Source organism: Chionomys nivalis, chromosome Y (genome assembly GCF_950005125.1).
Source record: "Chionomys nivalis chromosome Y, mChiNiv1.1, whole genome shotgun sequence".
Classification (NCBI taxonomy): domain Eukaryota; kingdom Metazoa; phylum Chordata; class Mammalia; order Rodentia; family Cricetidae; genus Chionomys; species Chionomys nivalis.
The window spans coordinates 6241338-6268844 of NC_080113.1; the positions used below are offsets into that span (position 1 = coordinate 6241338).

General features: G+C 41.9%; 1 pseudogene; it reads left to right on the plus strand.

Annotated features, from left to right (window-relative positions):
• Window positions 1-27507, plus strand: part of LOC130868815 (transmembrane protein 132B-like) — a 103750-nt pseudogene that overhangs the window by 55707 nt on the left and 20536 nt on the right.

A 27507-nucleotide genomic window follows, 5' to 3' on the forward strand; every position in this document is an offset into this window, starting at 1 on the left:
CAAAGAACTCCTACAGCTGATAAACACCTTTAGCAATGTGGCAGAATACAAGATCAACTCCAAAAATCAGTCGCCCTCTTATACACAAAGGATATGGAAGCAGAGAGAGAAATAAGAAAATCATCACCTATCACAATAGCCACAAACAGCATAAAATATCTTGGGGTAACTCTAACCAAGGAAGTGAAAGATCTATTTGACAAGAACTTTAAGGCATTGAAGAAAGAAATTGAAGAGGATACCGAAAATTTAGGAATCTCCCCTGCTCTTGGATTGGGAAGATCAACATAGTAAAAATGGCAATTCTACCAAAGGCAATTTATAGATTCAATGCAATCCCCTCAAGGTCCAATCAAAATTCTTCACAGATATTGAGAGGACAATAATCAACTTTATATGAAAAAACAAAAAACCCAGGATAGCCAAAACAATCTTATACAATAAAGGAACCTCTGGAGGAATTACCATCCCTGACTTCAAACTCTATTACAGAGCTACCGTAATGAAAGCAGCATGGTACTGGCATAAAAACAGAGAAGTAGACTAATGGAATTGTATAGAAGACCCGGATTTTAACCCACAAACCTATGAACACCTCATTTTCAATAAAGGAGCTAAAAGTGTACAATGGAAGAAAGAAAGCATCTTCATCAAATGATGCTGGCAGAACTGGATGTCAACCTGTAGAAGAATGATAATAGACCCATATCTATCACCATGCACAAAACTCAAGTCCATATGTTTCAAAGACCTCAATATCAATCTGAACACACTGAACCTGATAGAAGAGAAAATGGGAAGTACCCTACAACATATGGGCACAGGAGATCGCTTCCTATGTATAACCCCAACAGCACAGACATCAAGGGCAACATTAAATAAATGGGACCTCCTGAAACTGAGAAGCTTCTGTAAAGCAAAGGACACTGTCACTAAGACAAAAAGGCAGCCTACTGAATGGGAGAAGATCTTCACCAATCCCACAACAGACAAAGGTCTGATCTCCAAAATATATAAAGAACTCAAGAAACTAGATGTTAAAATGCTAAATAACCCAATTTAAAAATGGGGCACTGATTTGAACAGAGAATTCTCAACAGAAGAAGTTCAAATGGCCAAAAGACACTTAAAGTCATGCTCAACCTCCTTAGCGATCAGAGAAATGCAAATCCAAACAACTTTGAGATATCATCTTACACCTGTCAGAATGGCTAAAATCAAAAACAGCAAGCATAGCCTTTGCTGGAGAGATTGTGGAGAAAGGGGTACTCTCATCCATTGCTGGTGGGACTGCAAACTTGTGCAACCACTTTGGAAATCAGTGTGGTGGTTTCTCAGGAAATTTGGGAACAACCTATCCCTGGACCCAGCAATACCACTCTTGGGAATATACCCAAGAGATGCCCTATCATATGACAAAAGCATTTGTTCAACTATGTTCATATCAGCATTATTTGTAATAGACAGAACCTGGAAGCAACCTAGATGTTCTTCAATGGAAGAATGGATGAAGAAAGTGTGGAATATATATACATTAGAGTACTAATCTGGGGTTAACAAAACTTCTCAAATTTTGCATGCAAATGGATGGAAATAGAAAATACGATCCTGAGTGAGGTAACCCAGACCCAAAAAGAAGATCATGGGATGTACTCACTCATAATTGGTTTCTAGCCATGGATAGGGAACACTGAGTCTATAATTTGTGATCCTAAAGAAGCTAAATAAGGTGAGCCCAAGGAAAAACATACAGTTATTCTATTGGCTATGGGAAGTAGACAAAATTGCAGGCCCAAAATTGGAATCTTGGGTGTGGGGTGGGATGGGGGTAAGGGGAGATGGGGAGAGAAAAGTGTGAAGGAGAGGATTTGGGGAACTTGGGGAAACGGGATGATTGGTGATAAAGGAAGGTTGGATAGGTGAGCAGGGAGGCACATATCTTAGTTAAGGGAGCCACCTAAGGGTTGGCAAGAGACTTGAACCTGGAGTGGCTACCTGGTGCCAGGGCAATGTCCCCGGTTATTTCCTTGGGCAGCTGAGTATAGGGAACCTGAAATGACCTTATCATATAACCATACTGATGAATATTTTGCATATCACCATAGAACCTTCATCTAGCCATGGATGGAGATAGAGACAGAGGCCCACACTGGAGCACCGGATTGAGCTCCCAAGGTCCTAACGAGGAACAGAAGGAGGGAGAACATGAGCAAGGAAGGCAGGACCACGAGGGGTGCACCCACCCACTGAGACAAGGGTCTGATATATTGAGAGCTCACCAAAGCCAGCTGGACTGTGACTGAAAAAGCATGGGATAAAACCAGACTCTCTGCACATGGAGGACAATGAGAGCTGATTAGAGGCCAAGGACAATGGCACGGGGTTTTGATCCTACTTCATGTTCTGGCTTTGTGGGAGCCTAGACAGTTTTGGATGTTTACCTTCCTAGACCTGGATGGAGTGGGGAGGACCTTGGACTTTCCACAGGGCAGGGAAACCTGACTGCTCTTGGGGCTGGAGAGGGAGGAGAAGAGGAGTGGGGGGATGGGGAGAGGGGTGGGAAGATGGCGAAGAAAATGGGAGGCGGGGAGGAGGCAGAACATTTTTTTTTTCAATAATAAAATAAAAAAGAAAAGAAGGTGAACCCAAAGAACAGCATATAGTTATTCTCCTGGATATTGGAAGTGCACAAAATTGCTGGACAGGTCTTGGAACATGGGGGGTGAGGTTGGGATAAGGGGAGATGGGAAGTGAGAAGGGAGAAGTGGAAGATGGGGACAGCTTGATGGAATTGGATTGTTGGGATGGAGGAGGGGTGGATGTGGGAGCAGGGATGTAGATATCTTAATTAAGGGAGCCATTTTAGTTTTGGCAAGAGACCTTTCTCCAGAGGGGTTCCCAGGTGTCCAAAGAGATGTCCACAGCTTGTTCCTTGGGCAGCAGAGGATAGGGTGCCTAAATGGCCTTATCGTATAGCCACACTGATGATTATGTTGCATATCACCATAGAACCTCCATTTGGTGATGGATGGAGATAGAGACAGAGACCCACATTGGAGCACTCGACTGAGCTCCCAAGGTCTATATGAAGAGCAAAGAAGTCAGGACCATGAGGGGTCCATCCACCCACTGAGGCTTTGGAACAGATGTAATGGGAGATCACCATGACCAGTTGGACTGGAACCGGTGGAGCATGTGATCAAACTGGACTTTCTGGATGTGGATGATGGTGGAGGCTGATGGAGAAGCCAAGGACAGTGGTGCTGGGTTTTGATCCTACTTCATGGGCTGGCTTTGTGGGAGCCTACTGTGTTTGGATGCTTACCTTCCTGGACCTAGGGGGAGCAGGGAGGACCTCAGACTTCCCATAGGGTAGGAAGCCTGACTGATCATTGGACTGGAGAGGGAGGGGGACAGGAAGTGGGGGATGAGAAGGGGGAAGAGGTAGAAATTTTCAATACAAAAATAAAAATTATATCCAGAATTAACCATCACTGGTCATTAATATTGCTTAATATCAATGGATTCTACTCACCTATAAAAAGACACAGGATAAAAGATTGGATATGAAAACCTTGCTGCAGGCAGGCTATTGAAACAAAGGAACTCCTGCTTGCCCGGTTGCACTCTCTACCTGGCCCCAGCACGCAAACAGGCTGAGCTGGGGGATGTTATGGGCCCAAAGACGGGAAGAAGAAGGGAGGGTTTTCTGGATGGAAGCTGGGTGGGATAGGAAGAGAGAGGCAGTAGCCAGGTAGAATAGCCTTTGCAGGAAGACCAGGAAGTATAGGGGTTTGAAGAATGTCTGTGCTCTGTCTCCTGAGCTGCTGCCATGGGTCAGGAACTCACCCCCACTGATGGATCTTCTGGTACCAAGATCAGATCTCTTTGCTGGCCAGGGAGTTCGCAGACAAAAGGCCTTCCTTGCTCCAGGCACTCACTACCTGGTCCCAGTGCCCCCCTTCATAATATTTCTCAGGTCTGGTCTTTTAATGATGCCTCTAAAAGCACAATACATGATGTTTATTCTGACCTCTACTGTTTGGGTTGGGTTGATTTCATTCAAAATGTTTATCTTCTTTTGTTTGGGATCATATTATTTTATTTTCCTTTTCTTTCTTGTTTTCTTTATGTTTTATTCATTTATTTATTTATTATTGCTTTGTGGATAATACCATTCTAAATTTTCACTTCCTCCGCTCTTCAAATTTCCCTCTCACTACCCTTCATGACCTCCTGTCCTAGGAGAGGGCAGGGAACACGGCCCTGTGGGAAGTCCAAGACCCTCCCTCCTCCATCCTGGCTTCTAATCGATTGTATGCTTCCAGATAGACTAGGATCACGAAAAGCCAGTACATGCTGTAGAAGTAAATCCCAGTGCCCTTCACATTGGCATCTCAGTTGGCCCCAATTGTCAGCCACATTCAGAAAGTACAGTTTGATCACATGCTTCTTCAGTCCCAGTCCAGTTGGATTTGGTGAGCTCCCATTAGATCAGGAGGAACTCATAATCCTGACTTCCTTGCTTATATTCTCCCTCCTTCTTCTCTTCAACTGAACCTTGGGAGCTCAGTCCAGTGCTCCAATGTGGATCTCTGTCTCTATCTCCATTTGTTGCTGGATGAAGGCTCTATGGTGATATTCAAGATAGTGATCAGTGTGACTATGGGACAAGGCCAGTGCAGCCACACTATCCTCCACTGCCCAGGGTCTTAGCTGGGGTTATACCTGTGGACTCCTGGGAACCCCTCTAGAGCAAAGCCTCTTGCCAACCCAACAATGGTTGCTTTAATTGAGATATCTTCTTCCGACCTATAAATTGTGAGGAAATAGAAGCTGTTATAAAAACTTCCCAACAGATCCAGAACCCTTCTTCCTTCTGCCCCCTTTCCTCTTTGGGCACATAACACCATCCAGCTCAGTCTGTCTGGTGCTGGGGGCAAATCCTCAGGGCAAGTAGGCAGGCGAGACTTCCTTTGTTTCACTGGCCTGCCTGCAACAAGCAAGGTAAGGGCTTTGTTTACGAACTACCCAACCTGCACGGAGATCTGATCTCGGCACCAGGAGAGACAGCAGCGGGGTGAGTTTGTGACTGGCGGCGGCGGAAGCAGCCCTGGACAGGGAAAGCTGAAGTTCCTCATCCCGCATCCTATACTCCCTGGGCTCCCTGCAGGGGCTCTACACCCTGCATACTGCCTCTCTCTTCTTGTCCCACCCAGCTTGCATCCAGAACCCTTCTTCCTTCTGCCCCCTTTCCTCTTTGGGCACATAACACCATCCAGCTCAGTCTGTCTGGCGCTGGGGGCAAATCCTCAGGGCAAGTAGGCAGGCGAAACTTCCTTTGTTTCACTGGCCTGCCTGCACCAACCAAGGTAGGTGCTTTTTTTATGAACTACCCAACCTGCACGGAGATCTGATCTAGGCACCAGGAGATACAGCAGTGGGGTGAGTTTGTGACTGGCGGCGGCGGAAACAGCCCTGGACAGGGAACGCTGAAGTTCCTCATCCCCACCCTATACTCCCTGGGCTCCCTGCGGGGTACACCCTGCATACTGCCTCTCTCTTCTTGTCCCACCCAGCTTGCATCCAGAACCCTTCTTCCTTCTGCCCCCTTTCCTCTTTGGGCACATAACACCATCCAGCTCAGTCTGTCTGGTGCTGGGGGCAAATCCTCAGGGCAAGTAGGCAGGCGAGACTTCCTTTGTTTCACTGGCCTGCCTGCAACAAGCAAGGTAAGGGCTTTGTTTACGAACTACCCAACCTGCACGGAGATCTGATCTCGGCACCAGGAGAGACAGCAGCGGGGTGAGTTTGTGACTGGCGGCGGCGGAAGCAGCCCTGGACAGGGAAAGCTGAAGTTCCTCATCCCGCATCCTATACTCCCTGGGCTCCCTGCAGGGGCTCTACACCCTGCATACTGCCTCTCTCTTCTTGTCCCACCCAGCTTGCATCCAGAACCCTTCTTCCTTCTGCCCCCTTTCCTCTTTGGGCACATAACACCATCCAGCTCAGTCTGTCTGGCGCTGGGGGCAAATCCTCAGGGCAAGTAGGCAGGCGAAACTTCCTTTGTTTCACTGGCCTGCCTGCACCAACCAAGGTAGGTGCTTTTTTTATGAACTACCCAACCTGCACGGAGATCTGATCTAGGCACCAGGAGATACAGCAGTGGGGTGAGTTTGTGACTGGCGGCGGCGGAAACAGCCCTGGACAGGGAACGCTGAAGTTCCTCATCCCCACCCTATACTCCCTGGGCTCCCTGCGGGGTACACCCTGCATACTGCCTCTCTCTTCTTGTCCCACCCAGCTTGCATCCAGAAACCTTCTTCCTTCTGCCCCCTTTCCTCTTTGGGCACATAACACCATCCAGCTCAGTCTGTCTGGTGCTGGGGGCAAATCCTCAGGGCCAGTAGGCAGGCAAGACTTCCTTTGTTTCACTGGCCTGCCTGCAACAAGCAAGGTAAGGGCTTTGTTTACAAACTACCCAACCTGCACGGAGATCTGCTCTAGGCACCAGGAGAGACAGCAGTGGGGTGAGTTTGTGACTGGCGGCAGCGGAAGCAGCCCTGGACAGGGAACTCTGAAGTTCCTCATCCCCCACCCTATACTCCCTGGGCTCCCTGCAGGGGCTCTACACCCTGCATACTGCCTCTCTCTTCTTGTCCCACCCATCTTGCATCCAGAACCCTTCTTCCTTCTGCCCCCTTTCCTCTTTGGGCACATAACACCATGCAGCTCAGTCTGTCTGGTGCTGGGGGAATATCCTCAGGGCAAGTAGGCAGGCGAGACTTCCTTTGGTTCACTGGCCTGCCTGCAACAAGCAAGGTAAGGGCTTTGTTTGCAAACTACCCAACCTGCACGGTGATCTGACCTCGGCACCAGGAGAGCCATCAGTGGGAGAGCTAATCTGGGTACCAGGAGAGCCGTCATTGGGCACGGAGATCTGATGTTGGTACCAGGAGAGACATCACTGGAGCACCAGGAGAGCTGTCAATGCAGAGTGCCATCACTGGTAAGGTACATCAGTAGGCAAGGAGACCTGATCCGGTAAAAGAAGATCCATAGGGGAGCATTCGGAGAAAGAGAGGGGCAGGCGCCAATGCAAGAATTCACCCAACAATCTGAAAAACTATATGAAACCACCAGAACCCAGCGACCTCACAACTGGAGGCCATGAACACCTTAATCATGAAGAAGTAGATAAAATTGACTTTATGAAAGTGATTGACGCCCTTAAACAGCATGAAAAAATGCCCTTATAGAAATGGATGAGAAGTATAACAGAAAGTTTGAAGAATTGAGTAAATCAGTGAATGATACCCTAGGAAACCAAGGAAAAACAATCAAACAGATAATGGAAACAGTTCAAGACTTAAAAACTGAATTGGAGGCAAAGAAGAAAACACAAACAGAAGGCCACCTGGACAGGGAAAATCAAGGTAAACGAATAGAGACTACAGAAACAAGCATAACCAACAGAATACAAGAGATAGAAGAAAGAATCTCAGATTCTGAAGATACCATAGAGAAAATAAACACGCTGATCAAAGAAAACAGCAAGGCCAACAAATTCTCATCACAAAACATTCAGGAAATATGGGACACAATAAAAAGACCAAACCTAAGAATAATAGGAATAGAAGAAGGAGAAGAAGCTCAACTCAACGGTCCAGAAAATATATTTAATAAAATTATAGAAGAAAACTTTCCCAACCTAAAGAATTATATACCTATGAAGGATCAAGAAGCGTACAGATGACCGAGTAGGCAGGATCAAAAAAAAACATCCTCTCGCCATATAATAATCAAAACACAAAGCATACAGAATAAAGAAAGAATACTAAGAGCATCAAAGGAAAAAGGCCAAGTTACTTATAAAGGTAAACCTATCAGACTTACACCTGAGTTCTCTATGGAAACCATGAAAGCCAGAAGGTCCTGGATAGATGTACTGCAGAAACTAAGGGACCATGGATGCAAAGCCAGACTACTATACCCAGCCAAGCTTTCGTTCACTATAAATGGAGAAAACAAATTTTCCAGGATAAAAACAAATTTAAACAATATGTAACCACAAATCCAGCCTTACAGAAAGTAATAGAAGGAAAATCACTAATCAAGGAGTCCAACAATGACCACAGTAACTCAGACATCTAGAGACCCTTTACCAGCACATCTCAAAGAAGGGAAACACACAAAATCTACTACTAAAAAATATGACCGGAGTTAACAACCACTGGTCATTAATATCACTTAATGTCAATGGACTCAACTCACCTATAAAAAGGCACAGGCTAAGACATTGGATACAAAAACAGGATCCAACATTCTGCTGTTTGCAAGAAACACACCTCAACCACAAAGACAGGCACCTACTCAGAGTAAAGGGCTGGGATAAGGCTTATCAAGTAAATGGACCTAGGAAACAAGCAGGTGTGGCCATACTAATTTCTAACAAAGTTGACTTCAAACTTAAATCAATCAGAAGAGATGGAGCGGGACATTTTCTACTCATAACAGGAACAATTCATCAGGATGAAATCTCAATCCTGAATATCTATGCCCCTAATATAAAAGCACACACGTACATAAAAGAAACATTGTTAAAACTCAAGGCAGCCATCAAACCGCACACATTAATAGTAGGAGACTTTAATACTCCTCTCTCACCAATGGACAGGTCAATTAGACAGAAACCTAACAGAGAAATAAGAGAATTAATGGAGGTAATGAATCAAATAGACTTAACAGACATCTATAGAATATTCCACCCAAATAGGAAAGAATATACGTTCTTCTCTGCACTCATGGACCTTCTCAAAAATCGACCACATACTCGGTAACAAAGCAAACATTCACAGTTACAAAAAAATATTAATAACCACCTTTATCTTATCAGATCACCATGGTTTAAGGCTAGAATTCAGCAACAATGCTACCCCCAGAAAGCCTACAAACTCATGGAAACAGAATAGTCAACTACTGAACCATACCTGGATTAAGGAAGAAATAAAGAAAGAAATTAAAGTCTTCCTTGAAGACAATGAAAATAAAGAAACAACATACTCAAACCTATGGGACACTATGAAAACAGTCCTGAGAGGAAAGTTCAGGGCACTAACTGCACACTTAAAAAAAACAGAGAAAGCACACATTGGAGACTTAACAGCCCACCTGAAAGCTCTAGAAAAAAAAAGGAGGCAGACTCACCTAGAAGGGGTAGAAGACTGGAAATAATCAAAATGAGGGCTGAAATCAACAAAATAGAAACACAGAAAACAATTGAAAGAATCAATAAATCACAAATCAGCTTCCTGGAGAAAATCAACAAGATTGTTAAACCCCTATCCAAACTAATCAAACGGCAAAGAGAAAATTTGCAAATTAATAATATCACAAATGAAAAGGGAGACATAACCACAGACACAGAGGAAATTCAGAGAATCATTAGATCTTACTACAAAAGCCTGTATGCCACAAAACTGGAAAATGTAAAAGAAATGGACACTTTTTTAGATAAATACCATATACCAAAGTTAAACCAGGACCAGGTGAACAACCTAAATAGACCTGTTAGTCGTGAAGAATTAGAAGTGGTTATCAAAAACCTACCTTCCAAAAAAAGTCCAGGACCAGATGGTTTCAATGCGGAATTCTACCAGAACTTCCAAGAAGACCTAATGCCTATACTCCTTATGGTATTTCACAATATAGAAACAGAAGAGTCATTGCCAAATTGCTTTTATGAATCTACAGTAACTCTGATACAAAAACCACACAAAGACCCAACCAAGAAAGAAAATTACAGGCCAATCTCACTCATGAACATCGACGCAAAAATCCTCAACAAAATTCTGGCAAACCGAATCCAAGAACACATTAGAAAAATTATCCATTATGATCAAGAAGGCTTCATACCAGAGGTGCAGGGCTGGTTTAACATACGCAAAACTATGAATGTAATCCTTCATATAAATAAACTGAAAGAAAAAAACCATATGATAGTTTCATTAGACGCTGAAAAAGCATTTGACAAAATTCAACATCCATTTATGATAAAAGTCTTGGAGAGATTAGGGATACAATGGTCATACCTAAATTTAATTAAAACTATATACAGCAAGCCGACAGCTAATATCAAATTAAATGGAGAGAAACTTAAAGCCATCCCACTAAAATCAGGAACACGCCAAGGCTGTCCACTCTCTCCATACCTCTTCAATATAGTTCTCGACGTTTTAGCAATAGCAATAAGACAATATAAGGGGATAAAGGGGATTCAAATTGGAAAGGAAGAAGTTAAACTTGCATTATTTGCAGATGATAAGATAGTGTACATGAGCGACCCCAAAAACTCCACCAAAGAACTCCTACAGCTGATTAACGCCTTTAGTAATGTGGCAGGATACAAGATCAACTCCAAAAAATCAGTCGCCCTCTTATACACAAAGGATATGGAAGCAGAGAGGGAAATAAGAGAATCATCACCTTTCACGATAGCCACAAAAAGCATAAACTATCTTGGGGTAACTCTAACCAAGGAAGTGAAAGATCTATTTGACAAGAACTTTAAGGCATTGAAGAAAGAAATTGAAGAGGATACCAGAAAATGGAAGGATCTCCCTTGCTCCTGGATTGGGAGGATCAACATAGTAAAAATGGCAATTCTACCAAGGGCAATTTATAGATTCAATGCAATCCCCATTAAAATCTCATCAAAATTCTTCACAGATCTTGAAAGGACAATAATCAACTTTATATGGAAAAACAAAAAACCCAGGATAGCCAAAACCATCTTATACAATAGAGGAACTTCTGGAGGCATTACCATCCCTGACCTCAAACTCTATTACAGAGCTACAGTAATGAAAACAGCGTGGTACTGGCATAAAAACAGAGCAGTCGACCAATGGAATCGTATAGAAGACCCGGATTTTAACCCACAAACCTATGAACAACTGATTTTCGATAAAGGAGCTAAAAGTATACATTGGAAGAAAGAAAGCATCTTCAACAAATGGTGCTAGCACAATTGGAAGTCAACCTGTAGAAGAATGAAAATAGACCCATATCTGTCACCATGCACAAAACTCAAGTCCAAATGGATCAAAGACCTCAATATCAATCTGAACACACTGAACCTGATAGAAGAGAAAATGGGAAGTACCCTACAACATATGGGCACAGGAGATCGCTTCCTATGTATAACCCCAGCAGCACAGACATTAAGGGCAACATTGAATAAATGGGACCTCCTGAAACTGAGAAGCTTCTGTAAAGCAAAGGACACTGTCATTAAGACAAAAAGGCAGCCTACTGACTGGGAGAAGATCTTCACCAACCACGCTACAGAAAAAGGTCTGATCTCCAAAATATATAAAGAACTCAAGAAACTAGACTTTAAAAGGATAATTAACCCAATTAAAAAATGGGGCACTGAACTGAACAGAGAATTCTCAACAGAAGAAGTTCAAATGGCCAAAAGACACTTAAGGTCATGCTCAACCTCCTTAGCGATCAGAGAAATGCAAATCAAAACAACTTTGAGATATCATCTTACACCTGTCAGAATGGCTAAAATCAAAAAAACCAAGGATAGCCTTTGCTGGAGAGGTTGTGGAGAAAGGGGTACCCTCATCCATTGCTGGTGGGACTGCAAACTAATGCAACCATTTTGGAAATCAGTGTGGTGGTTTCTCAGAAAAATTGGGATCAACCTACCCCTGGACCCAGCAGTAGCACTCTTGGGAATATACCCAAGAGATGCCCTATCATATGACAAAAGCATTTGTCCAACTATGTTCATAGCAGCATTATTTGTAATAGCCAGAACCTGGAAGCAACCTAGATGCCCTGCAATAGAAGAATGGATGAAGAAAGTGTGGAATATATATACATTAGAGTACTACTCTGCAGCAAAAAACAATGACTCCTTGAATTTTGCATGCAAATGGATGGAAATAGAAAATACGATCCTGAGTGAGGTAACCCAGACCCAAAAAGAAGATCATGAGATGTACTCACTCATAATTGGTTTCTAGCCATGGATAGGGGCCACTGAGTCTATAATTTGTGATCCTAAAGAAGCTTAACAAGAGGGTAAACCCAAGGAAAAACATATAGTTATCCTCCCAGCTATGGGAAATAGACAAGATTGATGGGCAAAAAATTGGAATCTTGGGGGGTGTGGTGGGATGGGGATGAGGGGTGATGGGGAGAGAAAAGTGTGAAGGAGAGGATGAGGGGAACTGGGGGAATCGGGTGATTGGGGTCAAAGGAAGGTTGGATTCGGGAGCAGGGAAACTCATACCTTAGTTAAGGGAGCCACCTAAGGGTTGGCAAGAGACTTGAACCTGGAATGGCTACCAGATGCCCAGGGCAATGTCCCCAGTTAGTTCACTGGGGCACCTGAGGATAGGGAACCTGAAATGAACCTATCCTATAATCATACTGATGAATATCTTGCATATCGCCATAGAACCTTCATCTAGCGATGGATGGAGATAGAGCCAGAGACCCACACTGGAGCACCGGACTGAGCTCCCAAGGTTATAATGAGGAGCAGAAGGAGAGAGAACATGAACAAGGAAGTCAGGACCATGAGGGGTGCACCCAACCACTGAGACAGGGGCGCCGATCTATTGGGAGCTCACCAAGGCCAGCTGGACTGCTACTGGAAAAAACATGGGATAAAACCGGACTCTCTGAATGTGGTGGACAATGAGAGCTGACGAGAGGCCAAGGAGAATGGCACAGGAACTTTCATCTGGCAATGGATCGAGAGAGAGACAGAGACCCAATTTGGAGCAACCGTCTGAGCTCTTAAGGTCCAAATGAGGAGCAGAAGGAGAGAGAACATGAGCAAGGAAATCAGGACCACGAGGCGTGCACCCACCCACTGTGACAGTGGAACTGATCTATTGGGAGCTCTCCAAGGCCAGCTGGACTGGGACTGAATAAGCATGGGTTGAAACTGGACTCTCTGAACAAGGCAGACAATGAAGGCTGATGAGAAGCCAAGGACAATGGCACTAGGTCGATCCTAATACATGAACTGGCTTTGTGGGAGCATAGCCTGTTTGGATGCTCACCTTCCTGGACCTAGATAGAAGTGGGAGGACCTTGGTCTTCCTGTAGAGCAGGGAATTTGGACTGCTCTTCAGTATAGAGAGGGAGGGGGAGTGAACTGGGGGGAGGAGAAGTGGAGTGGGGATAGAGGGAGGGGAGTGGGGGGAGGGGGCAATATGTTGGAGGAGGGGGAGGGAAATGGGAAACGGGGAGCAGTTGGAAATTTTAATTCAAAAAGAATAAAAAAAAATGAGAAAAAAAAAACACTTCCCAACAAAAACAAACCCAGGACAAGATGGTTTTAATGCAGAATTTTATCAGAACGTCCAAGAAGAGCTGATACCTATGCTCCTTAATGTGTTTCACATAAGAGTATCAGAAGAGTCATTGCCAAACTCTTTGAAATCATCCTGATTTCAAACCACACGAAGACCAAACCAAGAAAGAAAATTACAGACCAATCTCACTCATGAACATTGATGCAAAAATTCTCAATAAAATTCTGGCAAACAGAATCCAAGAACACATTAAAAAAATTATCCATTATGACCAAGTAGGCTTCATCCCAGAGATGCAGAGCTGGTTCAACATATGCAAATCTATCGATGTAAACCATCATATAAATAAACTGAAAGAAAAAAACCATTTGATCATTTCATTAGAAACTGAAAAAGCATTTGACAAAATTCAACACATCTTTATGATAAAAGTATTGGAGAGGTTAGTGATCAAGGATCATACCTAATTACAATAAATGCAACATATAGCAAGCCAACAGCTAATATCAAATTAAATGGAGAGAAACTCGAAGCCATTACACTAAAACTGGGGATAAGACAAGGCTGTCCACTCTCACCATATCTCTTCAACATAGTTCTTGAAGTTCTAGCAATAGCAATAAGACAACGTAAGGAAATCAAGGAGATTCAAATTGGAAAGGAAGAAGTTAAACTTTAATTATTTGCAGATGATTTGATAGTGTACATTAGTGACCCCAAAAACTCTACCAAAGAACCCCTAATGCTGACAAATAACTTCAGTGACGTGACAGGTTACAAAATCAACTCATAAAAATCAGTTGGCCTCCTAAACACAAATGATAGAGAAGCAGAAAAGGAGAAACTTCACCTTTAGCAATAGCCACAAATAGCATAAAATATCTTGGGTAAACTCTAACCAAAGAAGTGAAAGATCTATTTGACAAAAACTTTAAATCTTTGAAGAAAGAAATTGAAGAGGATACCAGAAAATGGAAGGACCTCCCTAGCTCTTGGATGGGTGGAATCAACAAAGAAAAAGTGGCACTTCTACCAAAAGCAATCTATAAATTCAATGCAATCCCCATTAAAATCTCAACAAAATTCTGCACAGACCTTGAGAGAACAATACTCAACTTTATATGGAAAGACAAAAATCCTGGATAGCCAAAACAATTTTATACAATAAAGGAACTTGTGGAGGCATTACCATCCCTGACATCAAACTCTATTACATAGCTACATTATTGAAAACAGCTTGGTATTGGCATAAAAACAGAGAGGTCGACCAATGGAATCAAATAGACGACCCGATATTAACCCACAAACCTATTAACACCTTAGTTTTGACAAAGGAGCTAAGAGTATACAATGGAAGAAAGAAAGCATCTTCAATAATGGTGCTGGCATAACTGGATGTCAACCTGTAGAAGAATGAAAATAGATACATATCTATCACCATGCACAAAATTAAAGTCCAAATGGATTGAAGACCTCAATATTAATCTGAACACATTGAACCTGATAGAAGAGAAAGTGGGAAGTAGTCTAAAACACATGGGCACAGGAGACTACTTCCTACAAATAACTCCCATTACATCAGCCCCACTGTCTCAATGGGGACGCACCCCTCACGGTCCTGACTTCCTTGTTCATGTTCTCCCTCCTTCTGCTCTTCATTTGGACATTAAAGAGCTCAGTCCAGTGCTCCAATGTGGGTCAAGTCTCTCTTTCCATCCATTGCCAGATGAAGTTTCTATGGTGATGTGCAAGATACTCATCAGTGTGGCTATGAGATAAGGCCAGTTCAGGTACCCATTTCTCTACTTCCCAGAAAACTAGCTGGGGACATCAATAAATCACTTCCACTGTAACAGTGGGTGGGTGCATCCCTCGTGGTCCTGATTTCCTTGCTCATGTTCTCCCTCCTTCTGCTCCTCATTTGGGCCTTAAGAGCTCAGACCGTTGCTCCAAATTGAGTCTCTGTCTCTATCTCGATCCATCGCCAGATGAAGGTTCTAAGGTGATATGCAAGATATTCATCAGTTTAAGATAGGATCATTTCAGGTTCTCTCTCCTCAGTTGCCTAAGGTACCAGCTGGGGACATCTCCCTGGACACCTGCGAAGCCCTCTAGAGTGAAGTCTCTTGCCAACCCTAAGATGGCTCCCTTAGTTAGGATATATACTTCGCTGCTCCCGTATCCATCCTTCCTATATCCCAACCATCCAAATCCTCCGAGCTCCTCCCATCCTCCCCTTCTCATGTTTCTCATCCCATTTCCCCTTAGCCCCATGCCACCTCACCCGCAAGTTCCCAGTTTTTGCCCTGAAATCTTGCCTACTTCCCCTCTCCAGGCGGATGACTATACGATTTTCTTTGGGTTCACTTTCTTATTTAGCATCTCTAGGATCACAAATTATATGCTCAATGTCCTTTAATTATGGCTAGAATCCGATTATGAGTGAGTACATCCCATGTTCCTCTTTTTGGGTCTGGGATAACTCACTCAGGATAGTGTTTTCTATTTCCATCCATTTGCACGCAAAATTCAAGAAGTCATTGTTTTTTACCGCTGAGTAGTACTCTAATGTGTTATATTCCACACTTTCTTCATCCATTCCTCCATTGAAGGGCATCTAGGTTGTTTCCAGGTTTTGGCTATTACAAACAATGCTGCTATGAACATAGTTGAACATATACTTTTGTCATTTGATGGGGCATCTCTTTGGTATATTCCCAATATTGGTATTATTGGATCTTGGGGTAGGTTGATCCCAAATTTCCTGAGAAATCGCCACACTGATTTCCAAAGTGGTTACACAAGTTTGCATTCCCACCAGCAATTAATGAGTGTACCCCTTTCTCCACAACCTCTCCAGCAAAGGCTATCATTGGTGTTTTTGATTTTAGCCATTCTGACAGGTGTAAGATGCTATCTCAAAGTTGTTTTAATTTGCATTTCCCTTATCGCTAAGGAGGTTGAGCATGACCTTAAGTGTCTTTTGGCCATTTGAATTTCTTCTGTAGAGAATTCTCTGTTCAGTTCAGTGCCCAATTTTTTATTGGGTTGATTAGCATTTTAAAGTCTAGTTTCTTGAGTTCTTTATATATTTTGGAGATCAGACCTTTGTCTGATGCAGGGTTGGTGAAGATCTTCTCCCAGTCAGTGGGTTGCCTTTTTGTCTTAGTGACAGTGTCCTTTGCTTTGCAGAAGCCACTCAGTTTCAGGAGGTCCCATTTATTCAATGTTGTCCTTAATGTCTGTGCTGCTGGGGATAAACGTAGGAAGTGATCTCCTGTACCCATATGTTGTAGAGTACTTCCCACTTTTTCTTCTGTCAGATTCAGTGTGTTCAGATTAATATTGAGGTCTTTAATCCATTTGGACTTGAGTTTTTTGCATGGTGATAGATATGGATCTATTTTCATTCTTCTACATGTTGACAACCAGTTCTGCCAGCACCATTTGTTGAAGATGCTCTCTTTTTTCTATTGAATACTTTTAGCTCCTTTATCAAAAATTACATGTTCATATGTTTGTGGGTTAAAATCAGGGTCTTCTACTCGGTTCCATTGATCGACTTCTCTGTTTTTATGCCAATACCAAGCTGTTTTCAATACTGAGGCTCTGTAATAGAGTTTGAGGTCAGGGTTGGTAATGCTTCCAGAAGATCCTTTATTATAGAAGAATGTTTTGGCTATCCTCGGTTTTTTGTTTCTCCATATAAAGTTGATTATTGTCCTCTCAAGATCTGTGAAGAATTTTGATGGGATTTTAATTGGGATTGCATTGAATCTATAAATTGCCCTTGGTAGAATTGCCATTTTTACTATGTTGATCCTCCGAATCCAAGAGCAAGGGAGATCCTTCCATTTTCTGGTATCCTCTTTAATTTCTTTCTTCATAGACTTAAAGTTCTTGTCAAATAGATCCTTCATTTCCTTGGTTAGAGTTACCCCAAGATATTTTATGCTATTTGTGGCTATCGTGAAGGGTGATGCTTCTCTGATTTCCATCTTTGCTTCCTTATCCTTTGTGTATAGGAGGGCAACTGATTTTTTGGAATTGATCTTGTATCCTGCAACGATACTAAAGGTGTTTATCAGCTGAAGGAGTTCTTAGCTGGAGTTTTTGGGGTCGCTTATGTACACTATCATATCGTCTGCAAATAATGAAAGTTTAACTTCTTCATTTCCAATTTAAATCCCTTTGATCCCTTTATGTGGTCTTATTGCTATTGCTAGAATTTCAAGCACTATATTAAAGAGGTATGGAGAGAGTGGACAACCTTGTCATATTCCTGATTTTAGTGGAATAGCTTTGAGTTTCTCTCCATTTAATTTGATGTTAGCTGTCGGCTTGCTATAAATAGCTTTCATTATACTTAGGTACGACCCTTGTATTCCTAATCTCTCTAAGACCTTTATCATAAAGGGATGTTGAATTTTGTCAAATGCTTTTTCAGCATCTAATGAAATGATCATATGTTTTTTTTTCTTTCAGTTTATTTATATGATGGATTACATTGATAGATTTTCATATGTAGAACCAGCCCTGCATCTCTGGGATGAAGCCTACTTGATCATCATGGATAATTTTTCTAATGTGTTCTTGGATACTGTTTGCCAGTATTTTATTGAGTATTTTCGTTTCGATGTTCATGAGTGAGATTGGCCTGTAATTCTCTTTCTTGGTTGTTTCTTTGTGTGGTTTTGGTATCAGAGTAACTGCAGCTTCATAAAAGGAATTTGGCAATGACTTCTCTGTTTCTATATTGTGAAATACAATAAGGAATATAGGTATTAGGTCTTCTTGGAAGTTCTGGTAGAATTCTGCATTGAAGCCATCTGGACCTAGGCTTTTTTTGGTGGGGAGACTTTTTATAACAACTTCTAATTCTTCACGACTAACAGGTCTATTTAGATCGTTCACCTGGTCCTGGTTTAACTTTGGTATATGGTACTTATCTAAAAAAGTGTCCATTTTTTTTACATTTTCCAATTTTGTGGCATACAGGTTTTTATAGTAAGATCTAATGATTCTCTGAATTTCCTCTGTGTCTGTGGTTATGTCCCCCTTTTCATTTCTGATTTTGTAATTTGCGTATTCTCTCTGCCATTTGATTAGTTTGTATAGGGGTTTATCAATTTTGTTGATTTTGTCCAAGAACCAGCTTTTTGTTTCATTGATTCTTTGGATTGTTTTCTGTGTTTCTATTTTGTTGATTTTGACCCTCAATTTGATTATTTCGAGTCTTCTACTTCTCCTAGGTGAGTCTACTTTTTTTTTCTAAAGCTTTCAGGTGGGCTGTAAAGTCTCCAATGTATGCTTTCTCTGTTTTCTTTAAGTGGGCACTTAATGCTATGAACTTTCCTCTTAGCACTGCTTTCATAGTGTCCCATAGGTTTGAGTATGTTGAGTCTTCATTTTCATTGAATTCAAGAAAGACTTTAATTTCTTTCTTTATTTTTTCCTTTATCGAGGTGTGGTTCAGTAGTTGACTGTCCAGTTTCCATGAGTTCATAGGCTTTCTGGGGATAGCATTGTTGTTGAATTCTAACTTTAATCCATGGTGATCTGATAAGACACAGGTGGTTACCGATATTTTTTGTAGCTGTGTAAGTTTGCTTTGTTACCGAGTATGTGGTCTGTTTTTGAGAATGTTCCATGAGCTGCAGAGAAGAAGGTATATTCTTTCCTATTTGAGTGGAATGTTTTATAGATGTCTGTTAAGTCCATTTGATTCATTACCTCCCTTAATCCTCTTATTGCTCTGTTAGGTTTCTGTCTGATTGACCTGTCCATTGGTGAGAGAGGAGTGTTGAAATCTCCTACTTTAGTGTGTGTGGTTTGATGAGTGCCTTGAGTTTTAGTAACATTTCTTTTACATAAGTGGGTGCTTTTATATTATGGGCATATATATTCAGGATTGAGACTTCATCCTGGAGAATTGTTCCTGTTATGAGTAAAAAATGTCCCTCTCCATCTCTTTTGATTGATTTTAGTTTGAAGACAACTTCAACTAGAAATTAGTATGGCCACACCTGCTTGTTTCTTAGGTCCGTTTGCTTGATAAACCTTTTCCCAGCCCTTTACTCTGAGTAAATGTCTTTCTTTGTGGTTGAGGTGTGTTTCTTGCAAACAGCAGAATGTTGGATCCTGTTTTCATATCCAATCTCTTAGACTGTCCCTTTATAGGTGAGTTGAGTCCATTGATATTAAGTAATATTAATGACCAGTGGTTGTTAACTCCGGTCATTTTTCCTTTCTTTCTTTCTTTCTTTCTTTCTTTCTTTCTTTCTTTCTTTCTTTCTTTCTTTCTGTAGTAGAGTTTGTGTGTTTCCCTTCTTCAAGTTGTGCTGGTGAAGGGTCATTAAATGTCTGAGTTATTGTGGGCATTGTTGGACTCCTTGATTTGTGATTTTCCTTCTATTACTTTCTGTAAGGCTGGATTTGTGGCTACGTATTGTTTAAATTTGTTTTTATCCTGGAAAATTTTGTTTTCTCCATTTATAGTGAACGAAAGCTTGGCTGGGAAAAGTAGTCTGGGCTTGCATCCACGGTCTCTTAGTTTCTGCAGTACATCTATCCAGGACCTTCTGGCTTTCATGGTTTCCATAGAGAAATCAGGTGTAAGTCTGATTGGTTTACCTATATAGGTAACTTGACCTTTTTCCTTTGCAGCTCTTAATATTCTTTCTTTATTCTGTATGTTTTGTGTTTGATTATTATATCACAAGGAGATGTTTTTTTTTTGATCTAGTCGATTCGGTGTTCTGTATGCTTCTTGGACCTTCAAAGGAATATCTTTCTTAAGGTTGGAAAAGTTTTCTTCTATAATTTTATTAAATATATTTTCTGGACCATTGAGCTATACTTCTTCTCCTTCTTCTATCCCTATTATTCTTAGGTTTGGTCTTTTCATTGTGTCCCAGATTTCCTGAATGTTTTGTGTTGAGAATTTGTTGGTTATGCTGTTTTCTTTGATCAGAGTGTTTATTTTCTCCATGGTATCTTCAATGTCTGAGATTCTTTCTTCTATCTCTTGTAATCTGTTGGTGGTACTTGTCTCTGTAGTTCCTGTTCATTTATCCAAATTTTCCATCTCCATCCTTGCATTGGTTTGTGTTTTCTTTATTACTTCCACTTCTTTCTTCAAGTCTTGAACCGTTTCCCTTACCTGTTTGATTACTTTTTCTTGTTTCTCTTGGTTTTCTTGGGTATCTTTGAGAGATTTATTCATTTCTTCTACCTCTTTGTTTGTAATCTCTAATTGATTATGGCAGTTTTTCACCTGCTGTTTAAGGTCCTCTATTATTTCATATAATTCACTTTTGAGTCGAATTCTTCTAATTCTTCTGGATTTGGTGTACACTTTTTATTTCGGGATTCCTGGATTCTGGTGATGTCACGTTGCCTTTCAAGTTGTTGGGGGAATTCTTGCATTGGCGCCTGCCCATCCCTTCCTTCAAATGGAGCCAGGAGAGGCCTGGTGTCTTGGACCATTCTTTGCTGTGACTAACTCTCTGGGTGTATCTCCTCAGTGTAGGCGCAGGAACCGTTCCCTCCAGATGAACTCCTCAACACCAAAACAGGGATGCCTGGTATTCCAATTACCCGTGGAAAGAAGGGCAAATGCAGGGGGTAGGGCGGGGTCTAGTAGAACACTGGCGACACTGCAGTATAAGCTGGAGGTGCCTAAGCTCCCTTTCGGGGGTTGTTGAGGCCTGCCCGCTAGGTAGGCACTCACTGCTCTGGTTGGGTAGCCTTAGTGTAGGGGGGTTTGTGCTCTCTACCAGAACAGTCCGCCCCAGGATAGCACACACTCACCAGTCCAGATGGAGCTTCTCAGCACCTACACAGGGACTCCTGGTAGCCCCAATGAGCCAGGGATCAAGGGAAGTAGGGCGCAGGCAGAGCTGCAGCAGGAGCTGGGGGAGGGGCATATGTGCTCTCTACTGGGACAGTCTGTCCCAGGATAGCACACACTCACCAGTCCAGATGGAACTTCTCAGCACCTACACAGGGACTCCTGGTAGCCCCAATGAGCCAGGGACCAAGAGAAGAAGGGGGCAGGCAGAGAGGTTCCACGAGAGCGCAGCAGATACTGCAGCCCCAGCAGCTGGGGCCCGTGTTTCCTGTCGGGGGCCTTGAGGCCTGCCCTCTAGTCAGGCACTAACTGCTCCGGGTTGGTAGCCTTAGTGAAGCGGCAGGAAGCTGTTCCACAGCTAAGGACCTTGCAGACAAGGCCGGCTTGGCGGTGGGGGTGGGGGCGCATTTGTAGGTAAGAAAGCCCTGCAGCAGGAGCTGGGGGAGGGGCGTTTGTGCTCTCTACTGGGACAGTCTGCCCCAGGATAGCACACACTCACCCTTCCAGATGGAACTTTTCAGCACCTACACAGGGACTCCTGGTAGCCCCAATGAGCCAGGGCTAGTTTTCGTCTCTTTAAGAGACAAGTTGTGCCTGCTCCCGCAATCCCTGCCCTCCTTCTGCCATCTTAGATTCTGTCTGTCTTTCTTGGTGCGCACGTGTCTCTCTCTCTCAGGTCCTTCTCTGACTCTCTCCTTTCTCTTCTCTCTTCTCTCTCTCTCTCTCTCTCTATCTCTCTCTCCACTCTCTCTTCTTCCCCCCCTTAAGTAATAAATATGCAATTCTATTCTGGATGATGTGTCTGCCTATGTCCCTTCTTCCCGCCTCCTGCTCACACCCGCCAGCCTGCTGGGACCAGCCCAGCGCTGCATGGCTGGGCCCTCCCCCATGCTTGGGACTGGGCACCCGGACCCGCCTGCCTCCTGGCCCCCCACGAGCTGCTCACAGCAGGCCCGCCAGGGTTCTTGCAGTATTTTTTAAAAATCTCCATTTCTTTATGGCAGTTTTTTATGTCCTGTTTAATGTCGTCTATTATTTTCATAATGTTCCATTTAAAGGTGATTTCCTCTACTTCTTCTGGAGTAGGGTGTTCAAGTCTTCTTGTTGTGTGATCCCTGTATTCTGGTGATGTCATGGTGCTACTCGAGTTGTTGGAGGAATTCTTGCATTGGCACCCGCCCATCTCTTTTTTCAAATGGATACAGGAGAGTCTTGTCATCTTCGTCCAATATTTGCTGTGACTGACTCTCTGGGTGGATGTCTTCAGTGCCAGAGCAGGAACTGTTCTTGGGCCCAGGACCAGCCTGGATGGATCTCCTCAGCACAGGAACAGGGACTCCTGGCAGTCCAAGGACCCCTGTAGACAAAAGGGCGAACTTCGGGGGAGGGCGGGGTCGTGTGGAACAAAGAAGACCCTGCAGCAGAAGCTGAAGGTGCCCTGCACTCCCTTGCAGGAGACCTTCAGGCCTGCCAGGCCTGTAGACACTCGCCTCTCTGGGTGGATAGCCTTAGTGCAGGATCAGGAACTGTTCCTGGGCCAAGGATCTTGCAGACAATAGGGCAGGCAGGGTCGTGTGTAACAAAGAAGCCCCTGCAGCAGGAGCTGAGGGGCCCTGTTCCCCCTTCCTGGACAGTTCGCCCTGGGGATGGCACACACTCAGCCTCCTGCTGTTCTTCCAAAGGACCTGGGTTCAGTTCCTAGCAACCACATGGTAGCTTAGAAGTACCTGTAAGTACACCTTCAGGGAGTCTGACGCCCTCATACAGACACACATGCAGACAAAACACCAATGCATATTAAATTAAAATAAAAATAATTAAATGTAATAAAAATAAAAACAAAAAAATCTTCTCAAAATGGTAATCAATCATTTTCGTCAATCATCAATATTAAAATTATACATGTATGCGAGCAGTCTCAGGGCCTTATGGACAGCTATGAAATTTGATCACTCCGACCACGTAAAATTTTCCCAGCACAAAGTCAAGTTTCAGGTAGTGCCTAAGCGCCCTGTTTTCCCTGAACCCTCTATAGGTAAGTAGGAACTTAAGTGTCATTTGTCCTCCAGTTTCTGACCGAACCATTTATTAGGTACTGGTGCTGGAAATGGGGGAACGGAAGAAGAAAGGTAAGGACCACAGCATGTAGGAAGGACCCGCTTTGACGTACGTAAGGGAAGGTTTACGGGGCGTGGCCTTCCGTGCGTCAAGATCCCTTGACCTTTGCGTGACGCAAAGACTGTTGGGAGTTTTTGCTTTTGTTGGTAGCTACCGTCCGTTAGTGTGTGGAGGATCACTAGATCCATCCGCCATGTTGGTATATTAAAAGGACCTAAAATTCCCTTTCCCCTGTTTCCTGTTGCTTGGTTACGCCATTCTTGTGATATCACAAGACCAAGAACAGTGATCAAAGAAAAGTGTACCCATAAGGCGCCGGAGAAATCGGAGGTGACGCCAGAAAAACGCCCGGAGTTACAGAAACGGAATTCCGCGGTTAGAGCATTCGGCTCCCAGGACAGAGAAGAAAAGGTAAGAAGCTCGTTTTTTTTCTGTGGGGAGAAGTCGGAATAGTAGCCGAGGTCTCTGTGTAAGGCACACGCAGGCAGTAATTTGTTGAAATTTGCTTCTTGACGCGGCCACTACACTTGTGGCCTCAGAAGAGACGAAGCACTCACTACTTGGTGGAATTCAGACAGGATAGGAGAATGAAGCAGTGGCTTGTAGATCTATCACTCTTAGTTTACGCTCTCTGTCACGTGTTTTAAAAAGGCGGGCTGTTGCGAATAGTTAATGTTTGCTTAAGGCGAGAAAATAGCTGACCCTCCTCTTCCCTTTCCGGTTATGTTGAGGACTGCGTCGGGAAAGAGCTTGGTCCTTGTTTAAAGCTTCGCGTCTTGTTTTTTGTACACCCGAGGGTTGGTCCAAATGTCGTTTCTGACAATGAATATTTTACAGTCAAGCTAAGCCTCGGGTACTGCTTTTGGCCAAGCGACATTTGTCTACCCACGTCCGGTATGTAAGTGGCGTCTTCTCCAGAGAAATATACATTTTTGCCCTTCCCGAGGCTGCTGAGGTTGAACATACCTCGAAGGGTGTTTTAATGAAAAAGTCCTTCCTAAGCTGGCCTTGTTCTGCCACTTTATCTGGTTTTCTCTGTTCAAAAAAGAAAAATCTGGCTTAGTGAGTGGTGAATCTGATTTTTGTGATGTTTCATAAATGTGTTTTTCTATTGCCATACCAATTCGAAGGATGCAAAACTAGGTTTGGGGATGTATTTATAAAAGCGTTACGTACATAATTTACGTAATGGAAATAAGTTAGAATTTGTGTGTTTTTTGCCTACAGTTTGAAATTTTTGTTTAACTTTTTAACTCAAGGATTCCTAAATACTCGAGCTCTAATTTTTCTCTTTCTTTCTTTCTTTGTTTTTTTTTTTTTTTTTTTTTTTTTTTTTGTTATTGTTTTTTGTTTTTTCGAGGCAGGGTTTCTCTGTAGCTTTGGTGCCTGTCCCGGAGCTGTAATTTTTAATGAGACATAGCTTGTTCATCTTGTAAATCTAACTAACGTTTGTCCACTGTCATTAAAATTATTTGAGGTGTTTTGATTACTTTTTTTACGTCTTTACAAAATGCATTAGGGTATTTTGGTTAGAAAGTTTCAGTATCTTGAGGCTAATTATCAATAAGTTTATATGATAAAAGGGTCAACTGTACTAGTGTTGATAATTGCAATCCATATCTTGAAAGGCTGAAAGAACCTTACACTGCATTTCCTTGGTATGTTAATTAACTGATAGTTGGGCATATGTGAATATGAAGGTATCTTTGTTTACTCTTAATTCAAAGATCATTCATGTGATTTTACTTTTAACATCTTAAACTTTATTTTTTTTTCCAGTGTGGGAAGAATGAAAGCTTGAATTTATTTGGTGAGTTCAGAATGATTTTTTTGTTTGCTTCTGGCTTTAAAATAAGTTGGATAGATTTACTTGTTTTCTTTACTATTCTTAAGCAGCATTAACATGAATGAATGTTCAGTCTGTTTCCTCCAAATCCCTAGAGAAGTAACTTTTAAGAGGTTTTTTTATGACTTATATAAATGAATACTTAGCTTCTAGCAGAGTGAAATTTAAACTACAATATACAAAATGCACAAACTTAGGTTACCATTTGTGCAAATCAACTTTTGATTAACCTGAATGATAATTGTTTGAACTCCAGAAATCTTTTTCTTTTGACAGTGCTGAGCCCCAAACCCAATCCTGAAAACATGCTAAGCACACTCTCCCACTGAGCTCTATCAGCAGCCATTATATTGTTTTGTTTTCTAAAGTGTGTTTCTTAGAGAGTCCTATCTCAGAACTTGTGGGACTGAAATTGAGGACCATGAGTTTGAGTGTAGCGTGGGATACATAGCAAATTGCAAGCTAGTGTGAACTCTATCATGACACTATCTCAAAAACAGAAAAGAGAAAGTTTCTTATTTTGATTTCTTTGCAACAGGCTATAGATAAATAATATTGTTTTCATAATTGTGCTGATTAACTTAATAGTGTCACAAAGATATTTGCATATAAATTTTTTCCTGTTTTATATACAAATCTGATTTTCAGTAAATTGTGTTTATAGAATTCTGAAAGCTATCTCAATCTAATGTAGCCCATTCTTAGGCAAACAGTAATGTTTGCTTCTTTTCTACTTCTAGCTCCAGGTAATTTCTAATAGATGATTTTTCACCATTAATTTATAATTTTCAAGTGTCACACATAAAGCAAACACATAATCTGATTTTTTTTTGAGACAGGGTTCCTCTGTATAACAGCTATAGCTGTCCTGAAACTAACTATGTAGAACAGACTGGCCTTAAACTCATAGAGCTCTACCTGCCTCTGTCTGCCTCTGCCTCCTGCAGTGCTAGGATTAAAGGCAAGTGCCACTGCCACCTGGGCAATATGTAATCTTAGGGTATAGCTTTTTCCCCCTGTTTTTGAAATTAATGTTATGTTATGCAGTAGTGTGCGTTTTAAATTATTGGTATTTATATGGCATACTAATGGTATTCCATTATATGCACAAATCACTTTACTCGTTTGTTGGTTAACATTTGGGTTGTTTTTACTTTGAGACTATTAAATTGACAGAAAAGAACTTAATTTGCAGAATCACTTTTTCAATTATGTTTTGATTGGTTTGAGGATATAAAATTCTTGAATGCTAATTTAAATAATAGTTGAATTTATGTTAATTTAAATAGTAGTATTCCAGATAACTTTCCTTTTCTGTTCCTATGAGCAGCTGTTGAGCTTTCAATTCCTTCAGTCTTTATTTGACTTTATTCTAGTGAGTGCCTCTTGTTCGGGGTTTTAATTTGTAGGCCCCTAATTAATGGATAAGTAACATGGCACATCTTTTCATATACTTATTTGGTACATGTTTTCATACTGGCCGAATGTAAGCTTTTGAGTACATAGTTTTTAAACTTTTTCATTTTTTATAAACCTTTTTATTGTTTTATTTTGTATGGATGAGTGTTTAGCTTGTATATATGTGCACACTGTATGCCTAGTGCTTTCAGAGGACAGAAACAAGTAGTATTTCTCTTGGGACTGGCCAGTAGTATAGCTTCTGTTTAGATGCTGGAAAAATAGTATTTTCTCTAAGAACAGCCACTGCTCTTAACTGCTGAACCATCTTTCCAGCCTTTCCTTTTGTTATTTAAAAGCAATTAGAACTGGACTGCGGTGGCACAGGCCTTTAAACCCAGCATTCAGGAGGCTGAAGCAGGCGGATCTCTGAGTCCAAAACTAGCCTAGTGTACAGAGGGAGGTCCAGCACAGCCAGGGCTGTTACACTGAGAAATCCTCTCTTGCAAAATGGGAAAAAACAAACAAAAACTACCCGATTGAATTTAATCACCCTGGTTCAACGCAGTGTATACATAATATAAATAACAAAAAGGGAAAGCCATTCTTTAACAGTGAACTTCTTGCAAAAAAATATTCCTCAGTCTTTCTATAGAACAGATTTAAGCCAGTACCGAAACAGATACGTTGCTCTCGATCTATAGAGCAGATTTAAACTAATAACAGAAAGTTACCCTGCCTTACTTTAATGAAAACTTTTTAGTTTTACTAGCAAGACAAACCATAAGAAAACAATACGATTGTCACAAAATTTTTACATAGGCTGTTTCAGTGATTACTCGTAGACAACAAAAATAAGAATTTATAAGATATAATCATCACTATGGAGATAATGTATACATAAGTGTGCATATTTTATCTTTTTTTTTCTTTTCCACTTTTGGTCTACT